General features: G+C 42.8%; 3 long non-coding RNA genes across 5 annotated transcripts; 2 read left to right on the top strand and 1 right to left on the bottom strand.

The window, feature by feature from the left end:
- The first annotated feature begins 192 nt into the window (after nt 1–192).
- LOC149917203 (uncharacterized) lies at nt 193–8,453 on the top strand. Of its 2 annotated transcripts, XR_016468140.1 has the most exons (4): nt 193–3,865; nt 4,374–4,571; nt 5,176–5,313; nt 6,548–8,453. It is a non-coding gene; the product is annotated as an uncharacterized LOC149917203 (long non-coding RNA). The 2 variants fall into 2 exon arrangements; XR_016468139.1 differs by having other exon boundaries at nt 193–4,571.
- A 1,758-nt stretch (nt 8,454–10,211) lies between these two features.
- LOC149917204 (uncharacterized) lies at nt 10,212–25,810 on the bottom strand. Of its 2 annotated transcripts, none has more exons than XR_016468141.1 (5): nt 25,359–25,810; nt 17,399–17,536; nt 16,860–16,946; nt 16,598–16,657; nt 10,212–10,280 (listed from the first exon to the last, which is right to left on the bottom strand). It is a non-coding gene; the product is annotated as an uncharacterized LOC149917204 (long non-coding RNA). The 2 variants fall into 2 exon arrangements; XR_016468142.1 differs by lacking the exon at nt 25,359–25,810 and adding an exon at nt 19,965–20,035.
- Nucleotides 20,250–25,380, top strand: LOC149917205 (uncharacterized). Its single transcript, XR_016468143.1, has 3 exons — nt 20,250–20,357; nt 24,863–24,981; nt 25,075–25,380. It is a non-coding gene; the product is annotated as an uncharacterized LOC149917205 (long non-coding RNA).
- Nucleotides 25,811–25,912: the final 102 nt, after the last annotated feature.

Genomic DNA, 25,912 nt, shown 5'->3' on the forward strand with positions numbered 1-25,912 from the left:
AGTCCTTGGATCCTATTGGCAGGGACTCATCTTTGTCAACGACTTGATACTGGAAAGGCTGAGCTTTCTTGGGATCCTGAAGCAACAGATTACTCTGGTATGTGCCATATCTAGTCTCACAGCCCTTGAAGGATGGAAAGTGAAAACAATCTCAACCTCTTCTGGTTGAAAACAATCTCAACCTCTTCTGGTAACTCAACTTAGTATTACAATTTTGATGAATAATTAATAGAGTTAGCTTGAGAACATAAAAATAATTGAGTTATAAGCATCCAAGAAGTTTTAAAATCCATCTGCAGGGCTAACTTCGTCAATTGATGTGTTTTGGCATGTATCTGTCTTTGTTCTTCTTTAACTGTGAGTATGGCGCCTGGGAAGGTAAGAGAGCACACCTCAGAAATGCTGTTACAGAAAAAGCTTCTCTGTAGCAGTGGTGCAGCTGCTGATTATGGATGCTGCACTGCGTTTGCGTTTTGTCCCAATTAACCTGCCACCTTCTCTAAATGAAGCTTGTACAAATGTTTCCATGCATGACTACCAAATGTCGTTGCAGCTCAGTGCACTCAGTAGAGGGTTGGCTATTTTGTGTCTCCTTTGTTAAGGCATTAAATTGATTATTTATACATTATTAGAGCAAGTGCATCAATTTAATGCTATAATAAAATTGCAGTTGAATGTATTTTAAGATGTTCTAAGTGAGAAAATGTATATAGCTGGACGTTGTTGAATTGTAGGAATATGAACCGGGCAGAGAACAAAAACTAGAAGCTGCTCGAGACATTTAATGACTGTGTTAACATTCCTGATAGTAAATTACAAGGTAATTTAGGGGAAAAAATATAGCAACAAAAGTGATTTAAACAGTTTTAATAATGTCCTGAAAGTGAAAAACACACATCCAAATGGAGGACGGGTACATCTCAGACTATCCAAATAAATTGGTTACTCAGATTATCAATGTATCTTTAAGTATCTCTAACTATATAGTATAATACAGGAATTGGCACATGTAACTGTTTGAAGTGATGCAGAGAATTCTGAACTCCACTGGACGATGAAGGAGTGTATCTACAGGTGTTGCAGGCACCATGGATACAGAATCTATTAACAGGGCTGAGGAAAAAAAAAAAAAAGAAGAAAAGAAAAAAAGAAAAAAAGAAAAAGAAGAAGAAGAACAAAACAAAACAAAACAAAACAAAGAACAAGGACTTAGTTCTTGTTTTTCCACAGTTGCTGTTCTGTAACAAATTTGTGCTGTAGCTAAATTACTGGAAAGGAAATTATGGAGTGGAATGTTGTACTTGACTTAGTAGTGCTTTAATAAGAACTAGCAGTAGAATTTGTTGGATGATCACCTGGTGAGGCTGATCAGTGAGGAGCCGGAGAGCTGGTGATCTAGCTCTGCTATTGTGTTGCAATGCCTCTGGATGAAAAGGTGTTGGTGCTTCCATGTGATATTGTCTGCTGTATTTGGATGTGCCTGCTCTGTGTCTTGGTTTTCCAGAGAACTCTGGGATTTGTGTGTAGAAGACAGGACTTGCTCAGAGGCAATGAAATTGGAAAGGTATCTTTTATTTTGAAGTACTACACCTCTCTTTGGATAAAGGGCAAAAACCTGGGAAGTGAGACTTCTGGAGAAGGAGTGTGTCAATATCTGTGCTGTACTTCTTTCCAAGTGAACAAGAACGTGAATGCAAAGTTTTAGGAAGTTTTAGAAAGGGTTTTATTTATTAGCCATGCCATTTATGTCCAACTGTTGCACTGAGGAAATACCTGTACTGAACACAAGCTTGAAAACTGAAGATAAGTCATGCTGGATTTGAGAAAGACAGATTCCAAATCCTGTGTTCATACATGGATGAAAAGGTCAAGTGGCCAGACACCTAGTACGCAAATAAGTCATCCATGCCTGTTAGTCACTGGGCTTTCAGATGGCAATCTGTTGAAAGACTGCAAGAAGAGTAGCAAATCAACAGGAGTCAATTCAGCATTCAGTGCTATCAGAACTTGAGACTACAGTGTGGGTACCCAAGGATCTCGATCTCTGGATTAAAGCTGGAGCCTGGGATAAGGGGGCTCCAAGGCATTAAGTACTCTAGGAGAAGATCTGCAAGCCAAGGAGTCTTCTTTGAAATATAGTGTTGTTTGTCTGCCAAAAAAAAAGCCTTATTTCTCCATGGATGACAGTAGTGATAGTCCTCCTGGGGGAAATAACCTTGTGCAGGGGTTCAAGATGCCCTAGCTTTACACACTGTTCATAAACTTCCCTTTTACCCAAAGAACTCTTATTTTAATCCTTGTTTCTTTCCTGTATGTAAAATGTGTATAACACTCCCATACTGTCTGCTCCTTTTTTTTTGGCACGAACATTTTCATTTTGCAGCTTTGCAGCACTCTCACCTCTTGCTAAATAGCTGAGAAAATGCTTAGGAGTTGTTAATTCCACCCACCTTCCTGCCACTGCCCCTTCCCAGTTTACTTCCTCTACTTTAATTGATTTGATATTTGCATTTTTCTTTACTGTGCATCCTCCTCCTTTTCAGGCAGATGAAGCTGTTATGTTTATGGGTGAAAGCATTTTCACAAAGTTTTTCAAAAGAACATGATTAAATGGAACTTCTCATTCCCTCCAGGTGAATGAAATCATGCTTTATTACACATCTCAGAATGCCTATGACATCAGATCAAAATTCTGCTGAAGGTCATAAATAGTAAAAACTATTTTTTATGGCATTGTGTAGTACCCAAAGAAAAATATCCAGAGAATTGGCCTGTTCTGCTCCTCCTCTTCCCTCATGCACATATCCTCTCCCTTTGTCCTTTATAAACAGAACTCATCAACCTGTTACAATGCAAGGAGTATGTAACAGAAATGTGTGTGGTGGATAATTTGGAAAAGAGAGAATCTGATAATTTTGTGGGTTTTTTTCTTCAGCAATTAGTTTAGGGGGAAAAAAAAAAAAAGAGCCGACAGAACTCACAAAGCATTAATGTTAACGCTTCTCAATATGATTGCACTCAAAACACATTCAAGCAGAAATTATCCCTTCCTACTGATTGCCTTGACATCTCGGCAGTTGCATTTCTGCATGTTAATAACAGCTAGGTCTCCTCTTTTTCAGCAAGACAGCAAAATTTTGAGAGGTAATAGGAGAGAGATGCAAATCCTTGTCCTCCCACTCCCCTGTTAACCTCACTGAGTATTGTGCCCATGTGTTCTGCTGGGATGGTCAGCAGCAGCCCAGGTCTGCGCTGGTGGTTTGGTACCATGAGTCCTGCTATACGGTGCTATGGGAAGTCTTGTAGCAGCTCTAAGGATAAATGAGCCCTGTGCAGTCAGTGAGTATCTTTCTTTTGCCTTCAGTGGGTTTAGATCAGGCTTGTCCTGCTAAAAAAAAAAAAAAAAAAAAAAAAAAAAGACCTATCTACCTGCCATATGTTTTTTCCCAAAGTCTGAATGTGCTAGAGGTGGCAGAGGTTTGGGATTTTAGTGTGCTGCACTTGCATGGAGCCTGGACAAACTCAGTTGGGGACTGGATGTTGATGGGCACTATATTGTTCTCTCTCACTGCAAGTGCTTGATATGGGATCATAGTTTCTGATGTGGCTTATTCTCACTTTGGAATGGGGGAGATCTCTTTTGCTGTATGCTATGCGTGCTCTTTCTGCCAGCATGAAAATACAGAGTGGGAATACAAGTCTCATTTACCTAATTGCAAATAACCTCTCTGTAGTTGAATGGTGAGAGTTCAAGCCTACATTTGAAACAGGCTACCCAGGGAGGTGGTGGAGTTACCATCCATGGAGGTGTTCAACAACTGTGGAGATGTGGCACTGAGAGACATGGCTAGCAGGCTTGGTGGGGGTGAGTTGGGATTGGGGTTGGACTGGGGATCTCTAATGGTCTTTTCCAACCTTAATGATTCTGCGATTCTATGACAAAGGTACTGTATCCGGTGAATTGGAAAACAGAGCTCAGCTTGGAAGAGTGGAGAGCTTACAATATGTAGTTGCGAATATGTCACATTTATTTTTGACATTTTACACCATAAAGCACTGAGAACCTTACCACTAGGACTTGTATTTGCCCACCTGAAAAACAAAGCATGGACAGTCAGTGCTGTTAAAAACTCACCCAAAAATAAATAAATAAATAAACATAATTTACCTTAAGTACTTAGGGCTATGTAAATTCACCAGAGCTACTTAAGCTGTACTGACAGTGTTTTTATAGGGACAAGGGCAAAGGGATCAAGCAAAATAAGCTGTCAGTAGTCTATGCATGGTTAAATAATTATTTGTATTGATTCTAGAGCATTTATTTTCAGCAGAAGTGTGGTGCATTACCACTGATTGCACTCTGTTTTATCAAGGTGTAGGAATAAGAAGCCGGCAAAGCATACTGCTGCCTTGCTGTTCACACCTCATCCTGGATGGCTGGTGAAACTGGGATGTGAATGTGAAACACACTGGGGTTTTCTCCCCGTTGATGGCCTTTCTCACTAGTGCTGTGTGGAGCAACAAATGTCTGGCAGGAGGTGAGAAGGAAGAATAAACAGACATCATGGAAAGTAAGTAGCCCAGAAAAGTATGGTTTCTGGGCAAAATATCCTTTGCTTTCAATGGCTTCAGCATTTCATCCAGTGTCTTTCATGTCTATTCTTTGTTTTAATGTCTTGTTTTGAAAATATACTGTAGGGCCGCTGGGATGGAAAAGTAATTGCCTAATTTCTTTTCTTTTTCTTACTGTTGTCCCCCTCCCTACCTATGTTTACTACTGAGAAGTACGTTCCTTTATGTTTCACATTACTATCGTGATGGGGCAGGTAGGTTGTGGCTAACTCTATCAAAAAGCTTTGATTTTCCATATCTACCCCCCCCCCCCCCCAATGCAACTCTTGCAGGTGCGACATGACCAGGAGGAATAATCAGGACTCTGAATGTCTAAATGCTGCAAAAAAAAAGGGCCTACTCTCTTCTCATTACCCACGATAGATGGGACGTTTTTAATTGGTATCTCCAATGCTGCACACTTCCAAAAGTCTCACAGGCTGTTTAAATGAATTCATTTCAATTACACTGCAGTGTAAATGGAGACTTTTGGCTCAGTTATATCTAATCAGCTACTGTTTTTGAGCAGAATTGCTGGAAACAAAATATCTGCCTCTTTTGCAGAGATAGGGTTGCTGGCATCTACCTGGTGTGGAAAGACATGGGACATCAGGAGATGAGACTTTACCAAAGGGGATATCTGCTGTCTGTGATGTACTGGGCATGTGGCTGCTGTTGTGCTTCAAATCTCCAATTTTAAAAGTAAGCATTGACATTTTTAATTTTATTTTTATTTATTTATTTATTTATTTTGAGGAAAGGCATAGCTCATAGCTCTGCCAGATCATCCTGATCTGGCAGAGAAATTCTCAAAGTTGATCTGCAAGGTCTCAGTATGTGAAATAATATGAAGTACCTGTCCTTTTTTGGGCAGGTGGAGGATTTAGTTGTTATTTCTGAGGATGCTTTAGAATGAGAAGGTAAGAATGGATTTATGGTGATAAACAGATGTTTTGTCTTCAGAGCTCGAGAAACTCTCTTTCCTTGGTATTTATATGTAAAACTGCGCAGTTTTACATGGTGTAGGAGATGCTGCCTCTTCAAGAGATTGAAGACCTCTGCTGTCAGTATGAAAAATTAAGAAAGATTTTTTTGATCTATTCATCCTTATGCTTTCCTCAGTGACATCCCTGCTGCCTCTTTAGAAAGGATCTCTTCATGAACACATCTTTTTTTCTCCTGCTGTTGATAGCTCTGTTTTCTGCCAAAAAATTATTTTCAGGAGATACTCTTGTATAATATTTTGTGATCTTTATCCTGATGAAAAAAAAAATGAGATACACGAACGCTCTCTCATTTGCATTTGATGGGCTTTTGAAACTTGTAGCCTCCCGCTGGATTCATTTGCAGTTCCCCCCAGCAATCAAAACCATAAGCCAAATTCCCTGGGAATTACGACCACTCTGTACTATGCTGTTGCCATAATCTCGTCCTAAACAAGATTAAATTTCATGGGCCATCTGCATGGATTTGCCAGAGCCACAGGGGCTCAAGATAAGCCACTACTCTTCTTATGACACTGATCATTCAAGGAAAACAAAGTAGCTGGAATACTGGTGAGGCTGTGCTGGTTTCCAGCACGTTGGCAGCACTGGCAGTCCCTACAGGGCTCTGTGTCCCACAGTGCTGAAGTGATACTCACACAGAGGAGGCAGAGGGAGAGCAGAAAGAGGATTTCTTCTGTCTGTAATGACTTCTGTAGAGATCCTTGATGGGCCCTCTAGCTGGTATGTGTGTCTAGAACTGGCCTGCCATTTTAATGACTTTTGCTTGTATGCACAGAAGCATAGGTACCTGAGCGTGCAAGGTCTTTTCAACAGCACAGATGCCTAAGTAGAGCTTGGTAAATGGTGAGCTTTATGAAATTGTGAGTGAATATTTGTTTTAATAATGAAAGTGACAGAGGCACTTGGAGTGAATCCATTTTCTTGGTCAGGCTGTAGAAGAGGAGGCTCAGGGCAGACCTTCCAGCTCTGTGCAATTCCCTGAAAGGCAATTGAGGCGAGGTGGAGATCAGCATCTACTTCCAGGTAACGGTGATAGGATGAGAGGCGATTTAAGTTGTGCCAGGGGAGGTTCAGGTTGGATATTAGGAAATATTTCTTCTCAGAAAAAGTGGTGATGCAATGGCACAGGCTGCCCAGGGAGGTGGTAGAGTCACTGTCCTAGGAGGTGTTGAAGAACTGTAGAAATGTTGCACTGAGGATTATGGTTAGTGGGTATTGTGGGGATGAGCTGATGGTTAGACGTAGTGATTTTAGTGTTCTTTTCCAACCTTAATGATTCGATGATATTATGAAAATGTCTGCGGTGCTTATATGTGTTACGTTTCACAGGAGTCTGAATTAGAATTCAAGATGTTCCTAATAAGCAGCTGTCCTTCCAGGGGTATGTGATATTTACTGCTTTAGAGTGAGTTAATGAATTCAGGTTAGTAAATGCTAATATGCATGTGTAACATTCTGATTCTGTTACTAGTTTGTCTAGTGTCGTTTCTGCATTTAGTTTCTGTTACCTGATTTAGAGATGTAAATCCCCGCTTGGGATAGCTGTGGAAAGAATGGAAAGAAGAGCTCACTTTGGATGAGCACAGCTATGCTTTATATGTATAAAGCAGCTGTTCTTTGCAAATGAGATGCTGGATTTCTTGGATACTACCTTCATCTTAGGCAAGATGGAGCTACATTTAATTCCAATGTTCAGAAGTGCCAGAAACCAGAGGTGCCTAGTTTAGCGTTGAAAACAATTCTAAGAAAGATATCTGAAAAAATAAATAGGAAAGACAGAAAGAGGTTTAATAGCACATTTTCTTAAAATCAGCCAGCACCTAAAAGGTTTTGCTCTTAAAATCAGATTTCAAAATACATACATATATGCATATTTTGTACCCTGTATTTTGTAAAGGATAAAGAGCAAAAACATTATTTTTGCTCAGATCACTTATCAAAGGATACAGATATCAGGAATAAGTTATTTAAAAGCAGTCAACTTTGGGGCTGATGAAAGGCAGTGCTACCAAAGAAATGTTCCTCTATATTGATCTAACTGAAATAATGACAAAAAAAGGTGCTCTTTTATTTATAGGTGCTTTAAACTCAAGCAGAACTGTGGGTGCTGTGCAGCAGAAATGGTTTGTGGCGGCAGAGATGTTGGAGCTGCTTCTGATCCTGGCAAAACTAATGCTTAAGTGTACTTGGCCTTCTCCAGGAGCACTCTGGCCGGTAGTCTTAAAGCTCCCATGGTGCTGTACATGGTCTCTGAAGCAGCAGCAGCAGCCCTAAACCAGCATGCCTCAGCAGTCAGATGGGTTCGTCAGGGGACTTTGTAATTAAAGACACAGAAAATGGGCTCACAGTTACATTTTGCATAGCCTGTTGTCCTTTTCCAGAGCTTCACAAGAAAAAGCCAGCACTAGAAAGTAATCATGGCTTTGCAAATTATTTTCTTTATTCTCCTGCTTGTTTAAAATATTCTCTCAAGCAGTTAATAATGTGTATTTGGTTTTGTTTTGACAATTCCAGTTTATAACATTTGAATACCTAAGAGGATGGGTAAAGCTTTCCTTATCACAGTGAGTAATGGAAACATAATAGCGTAAATTAAATGAGACATGAAAAGTTTATTTTTTGTTTTGTGAAACTTCATTTGCAATGGCCGACTTAGTTCATTTTGAATGTTGATAGAATGTCTTATTCAATCTTTGAAAAAAAGGTTGTAGAACTAAGTCCTGTAACCATCTCTGAGAAAAGGCAAATGTATGTAACAACACCATTTGGAGCTGGAACATGAGATAAAAGTGTTCTTTTCTTATGATACACTATGAAAATAAAGTTCTTCAAGATTGCCTTTACAAAGACAGTGAAAATAGATAATACATTGTCTCTGTAACCCCTTGCCCCCCTTGCCCCCCTTGCCCCCCTTGCCCCCCTTGCCCCCCTTGCCCCCCTTGCCCCCCTTGCCCCCCTTGCCCCCCTTGCCCCCCTTGCCCCCCTTGCCCCCCTTGCCCCCCTTGCCCCCCTTGCCCCCCTTGCCCCCCTTGCCCCCCTTGCCCCCCTTGCCCCCCTTGCCCCCCTTGCCCCCCTTGCCCCCCTTGCCCCCCTTGCCCCCCTTGCCCCCCTTGCCCCCCTTGCCCCCCTTGCCCCCCTTGCCCCCCTTGCCCCCCTTGCCCCCCTTGCCCCCCTTGCCCCCCTTGCCCCCCTTGCCCCCCTTGCCCCCCTTGCCCCCCTTGCCCCCCTTGCCCCCCTTGCCCCCCTTGCCCCCCTTGCCCCCCTTGCCCCCCTTGCCCCCCTTGCCCCCCTTGCCCCCCTTGCCCCCCTTGCCCCCCTTGCCCCCCTTGCCCCCCTTGCCCCCCTTGCCCCCCTTGCCCCCCTTGCCCCCCTTGCCCCCCTTGCCCCCCTTGCCCCCCTTGCCCCCCTTGCCCCCCTTGCCCCCCTTGCCCCCCTTGCCCCCCTTGCCCCCCTTGCCCCCCTTGCCCCCCTTGCCCCCCTTGCCCCCCTTGCCCCCCTTGCCCCCCTTGCCCCCCTTGCCCCCCTTGCCCCCCTTGCCCCCCTTGCCCCCCTTGCCCCCCTTGCCCCCCTTGCCCCCCTTGCCCCCCTTGCCCCCCTTGCCCCCCTTGCCCCCCTTGCCCCCCTTGCCCCCCTTGCCCCCCTTGCCCCCCTTGCCCCCCTTGCCCCCCTTGCCCCCCTTGCCCCCCTTGCCCCCCTTGCCCCCCTTGCCCCCCTTGCCCCCCTTGCCCCCCTTGCCCCCCTTGCCCCCCTTGCCCCCCTTGCCCCCCTTGCCCCCCTTGCCCCCCTTGCCCCCCTTGCCCCCCTTGCCCCCCTTGCCCCCCTTGCCCCCCTTGCCCCCCTTGCCCCCCTTGCCCCCCTTGCCCCCCTTGCCCCCCTTGCCCCCCTTGCCCCCCTTGCCCCCCTTGCCCCCCTTGCCCCCCTTGCCCCCCTTGCCCCCCTTGCCCCCCTTGCCCCCCTTGCCCCCCTTGCCCCCCTTGCCCCCCTTGCCCCCCTTGCCCCCCTTGCCCCCCTTGCCCCCCTTGCCCCCCTTGCCCCCCTTGCCCCCCTTGCCCCCCTTGCCCCCCTTGCCCCCCTTGCCCCCCTTGCCCCCCTTGCCCCCCTTGCCCCCCTTGCCCCCCTTGCCCCCCTTGCCCCCCTTGCCCCCCTTGCCCCCCTTGCCCCCCTTGCCCCCCTTGCCCCCCTTGCCCCCCTTGCCCCCCTTGCCCCCCTTGCCCCCCTTGCCCCCCTTGCCCCCCTTGCCCCCCTTGCCCCCCTTGCCCCCCTTGCCCCCCTTGCCCCCCTTGCCCCCCTTGCCCCCCTTGCCCCCCTTGCCCCCCTTGCCCCCCTTGCCCCCCTTGCCCCCCTTGCCCCCCTTGCCCCCCTTGCCCCCCTTGCCCCCCTTGCCCCCCTTGCCCCCCTTGCCCCCCTTGCCCCCCTTGCCCCCCTTGCCCCCCTTGCCCCCCTTGCCCCCCTTGCCCCCCTTGCCCCCCTTGCCCCCCTTGCCCCCCTTGCCCCCCTTGCCCCCCTTGCCCCCCTTGCCCCCCTTGCCCCCCTTGCCCCCCTTGCCCCCCTTTTTTGAAAAAGAAAATTAACACCAACACTTTTCTTTCCTCTCTTTACTTCTTTTTTTTTTTCTCTCATTTCTTCATCCTTTTTTGTTACAGTTAATGAATGTTCTCATTTCTAGGAAGCAATGACATGACTATCACATGGAGTATTGTTATACTGCCTTTCTCAACATCCTGATAATCATACATTTTTTCTCTTCTCCATGCTTCAGTTTCTAAGTGCACTTCTCATTTTCATTATTCTTTCTCTATCATTCATTTTATCTTGCATTTTAATCAAGCCTGTACCCCTGGAAGACCTTACTGTCTTCCACTATCTTGAAACCTGTTCTCATATTCCTTTTCTCAATGCACAATCCAGGCCATTTTTCTCATTGTTGTTCACATAACTCGACTTAACATCCACACTGACTGGCAACATCTACCTTCCCTTGCTTCAACTCTTCGCTACACCCACCTTTTCCCTTGATTTTTGGCCATACAGTATTGATACTTGTTTCTCTTTTTAGTCTATGTGCTCTTAATAGCACACCATTGCTTAGTAGTCACAGGGCAGACACACACAGAGCTCAACTATGCCACCATGATGGCAAGGCTACCATTTGCATGCCACAGTACAAGCAGTGCCAGAGTGCACAGGCCCTCTGGACCCTTTCAGACACACCACAGACAGAATTACAAACACTGTGCTTCACTGGAGTGACACATCCTACTTCGAAGCTAGCATAGTCAATATCCCAGTACAGTGGAGACTCCACACCTTAAGTCAATACTGTAATGAACAAATGATTAACCCTTGCATATCATGATTCAGTGATAACAGCCACAAAAAACAAACTTAAGTCTTCCCTTGAAGTACAAACAGGCTATCTTCCAAGCAACCACTATAGTTGAACCTGCCTCAATTGTAAAAGGAGGATGACTTCTAAATAGACGTTAGGAGCAAATGAGATAGTGACAGGATAGCCATCATCCATCTGTGTGCTCTAAAGCAGTCTAAGGCTGTCTAAGCTCATAACCTTCAAATCCAGAATCCAGTATGTTTCAGTTACCCTTAGCAAGATAACCTATGACCAACCACTGGTTAATGTAACCAAGTTACAGTAGACACATTCCTCTGAAGCACCAACTTGCATCACATTATTATTATCCAACTGCAACTTATATCCTTGATGCAAAGACAGCACATACCAAGCCTATCTGTTAGACAAACTCAAAGCAACTCGCTAAGCTTTTCCAATCCATAAAGGAACACAGACAACTTAAGGCCTAATTTTTCCACAGAAATGAAGCTTTCAGCTAATGTGTACTGAACATGATGCCTGCCCAGTGATCTCAACTTTCAACAGTTGTGATATCAAGAGCTTCTAGCAAGAAGGAGATAAGACCAGCCTATAAAGCATTAAGACAAGTAGCACAGCTCAATTTTAGCTAGAGTTGTTATGCAGACAGCACAGGCAACCAGCAGCAAGAGTTAAAGCTGTTGTGCTGCAAGGGAACGATAGCCTCATCACCATTGCAAGTCTGGTGGGATCCATTTCCTGACTTGAGTGCTACAGCTAAGAGCTGTAGGACAGATAGGCTAAGTAGGAAGGGTAGCTCTATGATAGGCCAAAGCCGAGCTAGTACTGAACTTGGGCACTAAGGTGAAAGAAAGACAAAAAGAAATATTTCTATAATTGCATCAGCAATAAGAGGAAGGTTAGGGAGAATCTCTATCCCTTCTTGGACACAGAGGGGAACAAGGATGAAGATAAGGCTGAGGTACTAAATGCCTGCTCTGCCTGAGTCTTTAAAAGGCAGGCTGTGTGCCTGAGGAACAACTAGTCTTACTAGTGCTGGAAGATAGGGATGGAGAACAGAATAGGCCCTGCATAATCCATGATGAGATAGTTTTGGAGCTGCTCCAAAAGCTGCACTCTCACAAATCCATGGGGCCAGATGAATTGCACCCAGAGGTGCTGAGGGAGTTGGTGGATGTGGTTGCCAAGCCACTCTCAGTCATCCTTCAATAGTCCTGGCTAACCAAGTATGTCCTAGTGGACTGGCAAATGTGATGCCCATCTTCTAAAATGGTCCAAAAAAAATGCTCCTAGTCTCACCTCAATGTCAGGGAAGGTTTGGAAATAGACAACCTCAAAAGCCATCTCAGATCAATTAAAGGTCAACCAGGGCATCAGGCCCAGTCAGCATGGGTTCATGAATGGCAGATCCTGCTTTACAAACCTGATTTCCTTCTATGACTGGGTGACCCACTTAGCAGTGGAAGACAAGGCTGTTGCTGTTGTCTACCTGGAGTTCAGTAGAGCATTTGATGCTGCTCCCCACTACAACCTTGTGGAGAAGCTGGCTGCCTACAGTTCAGATGGACATAAGCACTACTGGGTGAAACAGTGGCTGGGTGGCCAGGACCAAAGAGTTGTGGTCAGTGGAGTTAAGTCCAGTTGGCAGCCAGTCACCAGTGGTGTCCCCCAAGGGTCAGTACTGGGGCTGCTCCTATTTGACATCGTAATGATCTTAACAAGGAGATTGAGTGCACCCTCAGTAAGTTTACAGATAACACCAAGTTAGAAGGGAGTGTCAATCCCCTAGAGGATAGAAAGACACTACAGAAGGACCTAGATAGACTGGACTGATGGGCCTAGGTAGAACTATACAAGTTCCAATAGGGCCAACTGTCAGGTCCTGCATTTGGGTCACAACAACCCCAGGCAACCCTACGTGCTCAGGGAGGAACAGCAGGAAAGTTGCCTGACAGAAGGGGACCTTGGTGTACTGATGGACAGTCAGCTGAATATGAGCCAACAGCATGTTCAAGTGGCCAAGAAGGCCAACAGCATCTTGGCTTGAATCAAGAATGGTGTGGTAAGCAGCACTAGTGACATAGTCTTACTGTTGTCACTTGCTCGAGCAGGAGGTCATCTTCTTTTGATAGAAAAGACATTGGATGACACCGGCTGGGAGGAAACCAAGTTGATCAGCCCCTCCAGTAGGCTGTTCTGGGAATTCTGGTCCCCATTGGATGTATCTGTTACCGCCGTGGATCCATCAGCATTAGGCACGGTTGACAGTTTGTCTATTATTCTTCTTGTTTGTTTTCCATTCTGTTCAGCTTTTCAGCTATTTTTGCGACGCTGAAACACAAGCTCGTAGAGGGCTTAAATGTAACTCAAAGTCTTGAAGTTTATTAATCAGTTCGTTTATGAGGGGTCTTCTTTCCCCTCTGCCATACATTGCTGCAAATGTACTGGCGTACCTTTCTGGTGCAGTCTTTGTGAATGTATTTGGTGTACACCTGACTCTCAGGGTCATGCTCTTGATCCGGCTCATCAGGAATGAAATCGGGGCTATGTAGCGTTTCCACCACAGCATATTCTCTCAAATAACGGATGCCTTTTTCTATATCAGTCCATTTCTTTTTCTCAGGAATCAGGTCGTCTTTGAAGGGGTATCTTTCTTTTACAGCTAACAACATCCTCTTCCAGAGGGTGAAGGCCTGATTCTGGCATGTACTAATACCTCGGTCAATGGCTGAGCAATGCCACCCAGCTGGCGAGCTTCTCTACTATCTAGCCACACACTGTTGGCTCCCAACAATGAAGTAACCAAGTGGCAATAGGCTCGTTTGGGTGATGTGAAAAGTCTTTTCTCAGACTAAGAATTTCATTCATTTTCAGAAATCGATCAACAATGGTAACAATGTCTTGCTCACCTCTTACATTTTCAGGACTTCTTGTTGCCCTTATAGGCGTTGCTGACCATGGTCTTACTGAGGGTCCTTCCCCTGGACTCGGAGCCACTCCTCTGGACATCTTTGCTCCTCTTTCTTCTCTTCTAACTGAGTTGAGATTCATTTCATTTTCCATCCTCTCACAGGGGCAACTGATATCAATTGTGGTGCCTCCTGTGGTTGATCAGGTTGGTCAGTTCCAATGCTCTCACCCTCAAGCTCAGCTTGGAGTCTGTCTTGTTCAGTCATGAGAGTATTTAGTTCAGATTGAAGGGTGTCTCGCTCAGTTTGGACAGTGTCCTGTTCAGATTGGAGAGTGTTGAGTTTGGATTGCAGGGAGTCTCTCTCAATTTGAAGGGCATCACGTTGAGATTGGAGATTCCTTCTCTCAGCTCAAAGATTCTCCCTTTTGGCTTGGAGACGTTCTTTCTCAGCTCAGAGACACTCTTGCCAGGTTTTGAGATTCTCTCTCCTGGCTAGGAGACTCTCTTTCTCAACCTGGAGATTCTCTGTCTCGCCTTGGAGACTCTCTCTTTCAACTTAAAGACTCTCTCACTCAGCTTGGAGATTCTCCCTCTCTGCTCAGAGTCTCTCCTGCAAACTCTCCCTTTCTGGGATACTATTGAATAAGGCCCGATAAGCATTAGCTAGGCCCCAAATCATTTGTGCCTCCTCAGATCTGCCTGCGCCACAACATTCCTGTCTCAAGTATGCATTTAAGCTCTCAGGGTCTTTCAGGTGTTCAGGAGTGAAGTTCCATGACACCGAAGATGTCCATCTCTCTAAAGTCTCTCCCAAGCCTCTCCACACTCCCTCCCTGCCACTCAGTGTTCTCTGGTTCTGGGGAAGACTTCCTCAAAATATGACAAATACAAATACTGAGTGAAATGATGAGAAGAACATTCAGGGATATTAACAACATGATCAGGTGAGCATTCAAAAACTGCATAAAGGATTTAAAGGAGAGACTGGGAGCCTGCTTAAAAATCCCAAGTTCTGTAAAATTGCAGCTCCCTCTGCAAACAGGTTTAAAAGAGAAAGCAGAATCATTTTCTTCCTCTTTCTTTACAAGATAGCAGTGCTCAAAGTTTACAAATATCCCAGAATATTGGCAGTCCACCTAGACTTTCAAGGTCAAGTTTTCAGTGAGCACCTGTGAAAAAGATAAACTTTCCCAACGAAACTCTCCAAGAGCAGAGAGATTCTTTCTAAAGAACTAAAAAGCAGCTTTCGCCCGCATTCTCCACCAAAAATGTCAATGGTTTACAGGCTGGTTCGGCCCAGTTCCATGACTAGCGGGGTGGAGGGATCTGCAGATCCGCACCTCCGGAAAAAGGGAACAGGGGACCCCAAAATAATTAAAAACAGTGGCAATGATCCGAGGAGAAACAAACTATTTTACTAAATATATTATCAGAATGCAAGATAACACTATAATATAATTAAAATTGAAGCTAATAAATCAAATATAATGACAGAGAGAATGTCTGAAAGGTGGATAGGCCTCAACACAATGTGGAGGGCTGAGGTGAGATGCGCAGTCCAGTTGAGCAGCAGGGAGAAAAGGGAAGAGAGCCGACAAAGAGCAGGCAGAAAAAAGCACATCAGGTGACCTTGCCAGGAGTTGTATCTCAAGACTCTCTGTGACCGCAAAGTCCCCTGGGGAATGTAGTTGTTCTTCTCTTCCAGGCAGGCACCCAGAGCTTGAGCACCAACAGTTAAACTCCCACTGCCCCACATGATGTTATGATGTGGAATACTGAAAACCAAAAATCACAAAACCGTGACAACTAGGAAAGTAGCCTTGCCCCTATTCTTGGCACTGGTGAAAGCGCTGTGTTCAGTTTTGGGCACCTCAATACAGAAGGGACATTGAGTTGGAACAGATCCAAAGAAGGGCAACAAAGCTTGTGTAAGGCTTGGAATATATACCCTACAAAGAGAGACTGAAAGAACTGGGGCTGTTTAGTCTGGGGAAAAGGAGGCTGAGGGGAGAGACCTTACTGCTCTCCTCAAAGACTGAAAGGTCACTGCAGCAAGAGCAGGGTTGGTCACTTCTCACTGGTGACAGGATGAGGCTTTGAGTTGCACCAGCAGAGATTTAGATTAGATACCAGGAGAAACTTATCTACAGGAAGAGTGGTTAAGCACTGGAATAGACTCCCTAGGAAGGTGCTTGAGACACCATCCCCAGATGTAATATCACTTATTGCTTACTCATCTGTGAGTCATAGGTGCAAGCATAATTCCAATACATAGATTATTCTCAGGGGCAGAAGTGCTCATCTCCCATGGACTTACCTCCTCAGTACTGTCCTGCCTACCTAATATCAACTGTGAAAGAACAAATGGGCAAATCCTCATTCTACCACTCGATCACATGATGATTACTAGCTAACAAGCATAGTTGGACCTCAATCAATGTACCTAGTGTCAGAACTGAGATCAGTGGAACAAGACAGTTGATACTAACAATTATTTTAACTGGAGTCACAACCATCTTTACTGTCTCTTACACCATGCCTACTATTAATAACTCAGTGAGCCACCTCACCAACCCCCCATCACACCTACTCAAAACTCAAGCGAGAACAAGAGAATGCCTTATAATTCTACACATCATTCCTATACCAGCCTTAATTCTTAAACCAGAACCAATATACATAAGTCCTTTATGATTAAAAAAAGTTAAACATCCTTACCTTTTTAGAAGTGGTCCAAACAAGCAAGTCATAGTAATTCCTGCATCTGAGCCTCAGTCCCTTTAATTTTGAAAAGGAGAAAGTAGTTCATTGCTCTAGGAATCACTCATCTTGGTGCAACTCAAGTAAAAGTAATGGAAACAACCCTCTTAGCCCCATGTAGTGATTGGACAGATTAATACAGTGGGAAATGCATTATAGCAGAGGTGTGATGACACAAGGACCAGCACAATAGAAAGGTACAATAAAGAAGATTGCTCACATGGTAGAGAAGATTCCAGGTTCACAGGGGAAAGATCCACCAAAGAGGAATCTTCAGAAAAAGATCCTTCTCAGTAGTGGTCAACCCCTAAGTGAGGTTGAAAAGAGTTGCAGTCAGGCTCCAGCCCTTTTTATCATGCAGGTGAATTGCCTTCACCTGTGCTTTCAGGGCTGACCAGGTCTTCTTCCCAGGTGCTCAGTGTTTCAGGCCATGAATGCATAGTCCCAAACAACTCAATTATAACTCAATTATAGCGTCCCCACTACTAAAAGTGGTAAGAACATCCCAGTAACTATTATATAGTTGTTAGAACTGCCTTCCTATTCAGCTTATCCTCAACAATCACCTTCAATGTTCAGAAACCAGAACCATTACCCCTACTGAGAAAGGAAGTTTGTTATCAACTTCAAAATTTAGGATCATTTACTTTATCAGTCTTAACATATATATTAAAAAGTAACATTAGTCTTGTAAACAAAAGATTAAAGACCACACCTTTCTGAGACTACCCTTCAGGAAGAGAATACTTAAACCTTTACCTGCAGCTCCCTGGTGATCTGTTGTTACAAACATATTGACTTGTTTGAGTTGTTGATCCACCCCCCAGGCAACTCCCACATGAACTCCAGTATTGCAAGGTTGTTAGTTACCACACAGCTACTAGGGACAGCTTCACCCTGGAAAAATAAAGCACATTAACCCTACTGAATTTTAACTCCATAAGAGACATCCTCTCACTAGAAACAGTAGCCACCTCAGTCTTCTAAAGCACTAGAAAAACACTGAAGAAAAAAAGAAGTAATTTAAACAAAACACAGTAAAGGAAAGCCTAACACAAACTTCATCACCCAACAACCTTTGTAAGCTCCAGAGAGCAGGCTAGCTCTAAAAAGCATAAGGTAACAAAAGCTACAAATATACCCTCCCAAAACACTATAAATAACAGAAAATACATAAAAGATGTTGCTCCCTCCCTCCCCCTAAACAACCACCCACACAAACCCAACTACAACATACCAGATACTTGTAAGATTAGAAGCACTATCTGTTCTCAGAGGTGACTACTCACCACAGACTCCTTACTTCCTTCTACCTCCACAAACCTCACTGAGTGCTGCCTCCTCACCCCTAACCTGCCTTTTTATACTGCCTCCAATCACAGCTTGCCCAATGAGGCAATCAGCCATATCCAATAAAAAGTGGGAGAGCCTCTCTTACTCCTATTTACTCAAGAAGCTGGTGGTGATTGTGCTATAGTTATAGGTTTTTCTTCAGGGAAGAAGATGGTAAAGTATAACCAGGTAAGCAGCAAGTGCTGGGGAGTTTTCCCTTGGACTGCTCTTCCTTGGTGTGGTGTTTGCAGTATGGGAGAGATGTTGACCTGTTGGGGCACATCTAGAGGAGGGATACAGAAACAATCCCAGGGATAGAACATCTCCCTGTAAGGATAGGCTGAGAGTTGGGGCTGTTGAGCCCACAGAGGAGAAGGCTCAAGGAAGATCTGGGAGTGGCCTTTCAGTATCTAAAGGGGGGCTGTAAGAAGGAAGGGGACAGACTCTTGAGCAGGGTCTGTAGTGGTTAAGGACAAGGGGAAATGATTTCAAATTAAAAATGACAAACTTAGATTGTCTAGAAGGAAAAAGATTTTTACAATAAGAGTGTGAGGCACTGGTAGAATTTGCCTAGAGGGGTGGTGAATGCCCTGTTTTTAGTAGCATTCCTGGTCAGATTTGCTACTCTCCTCCAGCTGTGGAGCCTGCTAGCCAGATGTGCAACCTGGCAAGTGCTTGTTTACGTGTCCTTATGGTTTCCCAGATAGTGCAGGACTGAGAGGCTAGCCAAGGGATTCTATTTCTCACAGTGCAGAAAAGCCAAAGCTATCAGATTAAAAAAAAAAAAAAAGAAACATTTCAGATTATTAATCTTTGTAAGAAAGCAGAAGAAATCCTTTAGGGAGCAGAGACCTATTTCAGTGATCATTTGCTCCATCTTGACTGTTTCTCAGAGCGCTATGAGCATTGTTAGCAGTTCTAATTCAAATCTGAGAGTCATGAGATTCACAAGATGCTAACCTGTAATGTATTGAAACTTGTGAATACCGCACTTGACAAGAAATGCCCCTTTTACTGGATTAGAGACTACAGGCTTGGGAGGTGTGCTGCTCAATGAGGTGTAAATAGGATCAGCTGTAAATGATTTTCACCCTCTTCAAGTAGGCACCCAAAGAATGATATTGCTTTAATTCCACTTATAGATAGAATATGTTTCATTTCAGATTTATAGCATTTCCTGAAATATTTTACTTTGGAACAATTTGAAAGGTTATGATCTTTTCTCATTCTTTTTGGCTGGCTGGTTGCTATTTCCATATGGCTCCAGCATCTCGTGTTCAGTCTGTGCTATATACCCATTATGCTGTATTTGCATGCTTCCCAGTCTGTTCATCCTCCTGCATAAAATACAACAGCTGCATGTATAGGCCTTCGTTAACATTTTGATGGGCTGTGATATGATGTTCTTTAGCATCAAAACTTTTTCTGTCTCAAATTCCTGATTACTGCAGTTACGCAGTTGTAATAGTTATGTCTGGTATTTTTTGTGACAGTATTTAAGCACAAAGTGAATCTCAAGCAGGCTTAGGTAGATGAAAAACTTGATTTCAATTTTTTTTTGTGCTAAAATATATGCATCAAGTGTCAATTCTCAGCAACGAGATGCTAACCTGTATAGCTTTCTGCTCTGGCTCGGGAGGGCCGTTCTGATGTATCACCTATTATTTCCAACCCTCATTCATCAGAAATCAGTTGTGAAAAGGAATGCAGGTGCCTGTCCCAAACAACACAAGTGGATTCCTGAATTATCTTCCTGGATTTAAAAATGATATCAGAAGTTAGGTGTTCAATAAGAGGAAGATACAGCTACAGTAGTAAACCAGGAAGCCATGCAGTCCCTAGGGTACTGCTTGTGAGGTGAGGTGCAAGTCAAAATTATAACCTCAGCTTTTCTCTGAGTGTTCCTCAATACTTAATCCTAAATTTAAACATTGATTTCTCTGAATGATTAAAAAAAAAAAGGCAGTTTGCGTGTCTGAGAAAAAAATATTACCAAAGCAGAACGATGGGATCTGTTGCTCCTTATGACATTTCTGGAACTGGAATATTTCACGTGCAGCTCAGTAGTGTATGGCCTTTCAATTCTAACCCTGCAGGTGGGGAACACTGCTTTGTAAATTCATTCAGTTATTCTTAGAACAGAATATATCCCTTTAGGAACAATTTTAATAAAACTGAAATCTTTTTTTTTTTTCCTTTTTAGCTGATAGCACTTCATTCCCCTATGGTACAAAAGTCTCTTGTTCCTAGTTCTCACACTCCAGAAGATCATCATTAAAATGCAGCACATCATCCTCTAAATCTGTAATTGAAAGAACTTTTGATACTCTGGTAGGCAACGAAATCTGAGGAGAACTGGCAAAATATGGAGGGGAAAATATAAAAGGTTGGTCTGTTTTCTGCATAATGGTTAAGCCAAGATAAAAAAAAAAAGTGGTACTAAGTGAGTGCACTAATGATGACTAGTTTGAGACCTGTGCTTTGTATGAGGCCAGCTATGTACAGGTAGTGACAAGTCAAGTAACTTTGGGCAAGAGCAATCCTGAACAAATCAAGTTTAAATGACAACTCATTTCTTTTTTTGGAGTCACATTTCAAATGATAGAGTTAAGAACTACATTTAGTGAGATGCAGAGACTCATCTCTGTTCTTTAATATGTGTTTTGATGTATTGAATGAAAACAAGTGCTTGACAGACTATGACAGTGACAGTGCTAAGATTGGAAGCGGTCTAGAAGAGAGCCTGTAGTTGTTCTCACTTATTTCATTTCAGTGGAGGATGTTCTTTCCATTGCTCTTTTCCCATTTGGTGAGCCGGTCAATATTTAATGATTAAGGTGATTGATTTTATATACAGAAAAAAAAGCATATTGGGATTTAAACTTTACTTTCTGTCTTTGCTAAATGATAAGTGACTTTCTATCGTCACATTAAAGTCTATATTCCCAGCAGAGTCACTTGCTGACGTTATGCCTATTGCAGCACCTCTCAGAGTTGAGCATAGAAAAAAGTTCCAAGTGGCTGTGTGCTCTCGATAGTGCATAAGAGGAACTAAACTCTTCAGCATGGGATCCACAGCCAATAAGGTGAACTAGCCATGATGCAGTGTGCAAGATGAGAGAAGACCTTGTGTATTCTTATCAATGACAGGGGCTTGAAAGTCAGTCTCCTGGAAGAGTGGCTTGATTTACAGCACTGTAAGGAGATATAAGTAAGGCCATTTGTGTCACTACAATGCCAGCCCATATATTCAAGTGTCAAGGATGTCTCCATGTTGTCCTCCTATTCCTCTGGAGCCCTGCTGGATTTACATGTAGGAAGACCATTTTTGTCTCTGTAGAAAACTAATTACCAGAATAAAAAGAAGGGTTTTGCTGATTTTCTGTGAAGATATTTGAAAAATTATTCAGTGAGGCTTCAGTGAAATGGTTTTGGTTTGGTGGAACCTCAGGAAATCCACTTCTGAAATGAAACATTGAACAAAAGCACTTATAGAGTCCTTAACATGCATATTTAACATGCATATTTTGAGTGACTGTGTTATGGCAGCTTGCTTAAATTATGACAAAGAAACTTTCTAAATTTATTTTAAAATAGTAGCAAACCATTTTGGATCTTGAACAAAGCCTACAAGAAATCTTTCCAAAATGCTGCCAGTACTCTGCAGTGTTCCTGTGAGCTACTTAATGAAATATTACTTACTCTTTTGATTAACTTTGAGTTTCTTCTGTTATTCCATCACACGCCTTCCTGGTACTTTTTGTCCCATCTATACAATGTGTTTATTTACATGGATATATGATAGGAATAGGCATTCGGATATGCAAAGAAAACTAAAACTTGCTGAGGATGGTTATTAGTGTGTTTATAGCCAGCAAGAGTGACATCTTATCCCGTGCAATTGTTGGAATCCATTGAAATCCTGCCATGTTTACACTTCGTGTTATTCGGGGGCCAGGCAAGTCAGTTAGCTTTGGCTAATAACATCAGAGCCATTCATCAGTGTACAGGCAGTCATCTTCAGCTCTGCAAAGGAAAAGATTTTGTTCCACATTCACAAGCTGCATGAAAAGAACATCACTGCGGTTTCCTGTTATCCAGCAGATGCAGATTGTATTGTTGGTGTCTGGCAGTGGCTGGTTAGGAGCGGGCTGTCCATCTTTTCTTCATGGCATTTATTAAGAGTTTTGTCAGACTGCATTGTGCTATGGCCACGTAATACTGATCCATTCTGAATTTCCTACTGCAAGTCACAGATATAACAAAGAAAGGAAAATATTCTAATGAAATGTGGCATATTAATTTCCAAGCTGTGAAATGATATAATCCCAGCAAATTTATATTTCTAATTTGAGGATCCTGAGGAAGAAAAGAAAGAGCCAGTTCTCAAAAATGTCTGTTCACTTAGCACGTCGCTTCTGACTTTTTCTCCTCCTTCTTGTCTGTAGAAGCAAAGTCATTGTTTAGAAACTAGAATTTCTGGATTAGTTTGTGCATTTTTACAAGAAATGTCCCAGAAATTTTTTATGTACTGGGCAAAAGAGATGATAGATGTAGAGAAGTAGATATGTTCTATCTGACAAAAAGCCTTGAAGAAAAAAAAAAATGTGAATAATTCATGGCTTTTTTTCATCTTTAACTGATGGGTGATGGTGATAAATAAGTTCAATTTAATTTTCTTGAGAAACTCAAACACCTCAGATTACAAATCCATTTTAAACAGGATGCACCTGAATCTTTATTTGCAGTACTGCCAGTGAGCTCTCGGCAGACACCAGGTTTATCCCAATATGTATGATACATAGCCACGAGAAAGGAGATGGTTATGTCCCATTTCAGAGTATGGAGACGGTGAAAACAAAGGATATTACTGTGAATAAACGTAACTTTTCCTCTCTGTGTCCTGAAGACATGCAATATGCCAGAAGCCTGCAGCATTATGCTGGGCATAAGGTCTCAGTTCTCCACGTTATGTAGATCAAAGCAGGGATGTACCAGAAAGAGAAGGCTGCTTTCATCTTTACAGTGTGAGCTGTGCAATTGTCCCAGGCCTTTTTACATCCACTCTGTACAATTTTTTCTGACACGAGGCCAAACTAAGAAGGTTTCTGAAGCACTGTGAAAAAACCCCTCTCTCGTTTAAAAAATGAAACAACAGCATCAACAACAAACTACATGCAAATAGAATTAACTATTTTTCCTCTTGATTTTCCCCTTGGCTGAGCTGGTTATCACTGTACTGCATGGCAGACTTTTATCAGACAATGCAATTTCCATACCTCTGAAGTTTGCCATTCGTTATTGGTTTGCAGTGGGTTATTACAATACAAATGCAAGTATTCAACGAAAGCAGCAACTTCATCCGAAAGGATGAAAGGAGATGTTACAGTTAAACAGTGTTTCTCACTGACAAATCAAATTATTCAGATTACATATTTATAACCATTGTGACTTAATGCTTTCCAAGAACCAGTGTGAATCGAGACATAATTACATACAAAGCTTCTGGGCAGCTATAACTATATTTAGTTGCTAAGTGTAAACCCATAAAAGAAAAACATCTTTGCAGTTTGAGTTGATTATAAGACCGCAAACATGTTCTGAAAGCTGCTCAGAATGATTCTTCTTTTCCTAGGTGTTAGATGTGAATTGTAATCTAGGCATTAAAAACAGTCTATTGTTTGTGGCAACGAAAGCATACTGTCGGCATACTGAGGTTTGCTTGTCAGAAAAGAGCACAGGAGAAAGAATTCCTGTGATACACCATAAAGAAATACATACAAAATTCCCACTCAACATGCCAAAAAAGATTGTTAATGTAGCAACTTACATTGCTTAACACGTTGGTGTTAAATGGCGCTGAAGTTGTTCTTCTTTCTCCCCTGAAACATGAAGTCTCCAATATTCAATTAAGATATTGGATAAATCTTTACTGCTTTACAAAAGTTAATCGTTTTGTCCCCATTTTTCCCCATTTCAACTTCAGTCTTACCTTCTTATTTGTTTCAAATTAAATCAGAAGAAAATGGAGGTTTTAAAAAATCAACTCATTAATAAGCCCCCTTTTTTTAGCATAGTGGACAAACGGCATTCTTTCCATAACACATTTCAAATAGTATTGACAGTATTTCAGTACAGAAGAAAACTTGGGAAATAATAGTATCTATCAAATGATTCTCAGTCAAAAATGAGGAAGGTTGGAAAGAGAATCACGCTGAGAGGAAAAACTAATAAACACTAAATCACATACATCCAGAAATGTGACAAGTTTATACTTTCACTTTTGCCAAGGCTTGATTTATAATGCAAGAACTGCCACTCAATCACATGATAAAGGTAAGTGCATCTATATATAAAAATACATATCTATATCTATCGATCTTTCTATCAGTGGATATGAGATCATAGCCTGCTTCACGGCTGTTATCAAAAGAAATCCAGAAGTTGGACCACAGTATATATTAATCATTCATCCTCAGGTACAGATCAATATGTTGTGAAACACTTTCATCTTTTCCTTAGAAATAATGTTAAGATATCTCTCAGTCTACTGATGTCTGCAAAATTTCCTAAGATACTAGTAAAAATTAGTCTTGGTCCATTTTGATTTCAGTGCGTGATGGACAATATAATAACATTATCCACTGTCAACACAGTATGAAGTGTTTGCTTATTAATTATGTATGGGAACACGACAGCTGTGAAAGCAGTGATAAAGCTCCAGCAGCCCAAGACTGATGTGCAGGAGCACATGGTGCTCCCAAGGATAGGCTACATCTTGATTACTATGTTTGTAACTCCAATGAGGAGTCTGGAAATTGTGAAACAATTAATAAATGTGGGTTGAATCTTGAAACTTTACAATTCAAGTTACCTTCTTTTTCCCCACAGGTACTGATCAAGAAAAATCCATGAGCACTGAAAGAGCTCCATATGTGACACTGTTTACTGGTGCTGATAATGTCACGTGGAACCAGAGCTATTTGGCATGCCTGAAACTCAAATCCATGGTACTGATTACCCTCAGATTCTTCAGCAGACCTGCACCCTCATGGCCTCTTTACATATATATATATATATATTTTTTTTTAAACATTTAACAGGCATGAAAGTTGAAGAAGCAGCAGACAGGAAACAGCAAAAAAACCTGTGAAATGCATAGTTTTGAAAAGTTGCGCCATATATTTTCTCAGAATCAAGGCATTATGTCAGATCAAAATGAGAATGAACCCATTTCTATTCTCTGTTATCCTCCTGGACAGAAGGTGTCTCTACCTTGTCAGTTTTAGTGTGCCACCTCTCTCCAGGCATGACCCTCCCAGCACCCTGTACCCATTACTTCAGATAAAAGCCCATTTCCAGACTTCTTTTTACACTTTCTACCTACCTTGGAGAGGATGCTTTCCCCAGCATTGCCTTGCAATGAGAAGGTCACTCAATTTCTGTGGAGCATCTTCTTGAAATCTCCAGCATCACAGCTCAGCCCAGCAGGAGGGTCAGGTTCCTCTTTGGAATTCTCCTATGCTGAGAAGCTAGAGAAGAAGCCTTTAGCTAGGAAAGCTGATCAATGGTACAGCTTTTCCCTTTTTTGCACTGTGACTTTTTAATCTGCTCTGCATAGTACCGTGCAGCCCCTGGACCTGGCAATGCCTAAGGACTCTAAATAATTCGGTAATACAAATATCAAGAATACACATAATAAATTTAACCCAGCCAGAAATAAATGCACAGAAGTGGGCAGGTAGAAGGAAGGGAAGAGCTCATAAGATTTTCACATCTGTGGAAGTCATTCCAAAATGTCTTGCTTTAATGATTCACTCTGTATGACATACTACGCATTAGAGTAGCAACTAATCCAGTATGGATGGGTTTCATGACAAATTCAGATTGAACCATTAACTATTTTTCTATTAAAAATTATTACTGTAAATACTTCACAGT

The sequence above is a fragment of the Phasianus colchicus genome, chromosome 7, assembly GCF_987193195.1.
Source record: "Phasianus colchicus chromosome 7, bPhaCol1.hap1.1, whole genome shotgun sequence".
Lineage (NCBI taxonomy): Eukaryota > Metazoa > Chordata > Aves > Galliformes > Phasianidae > Phasianus > Phasianus colchicus.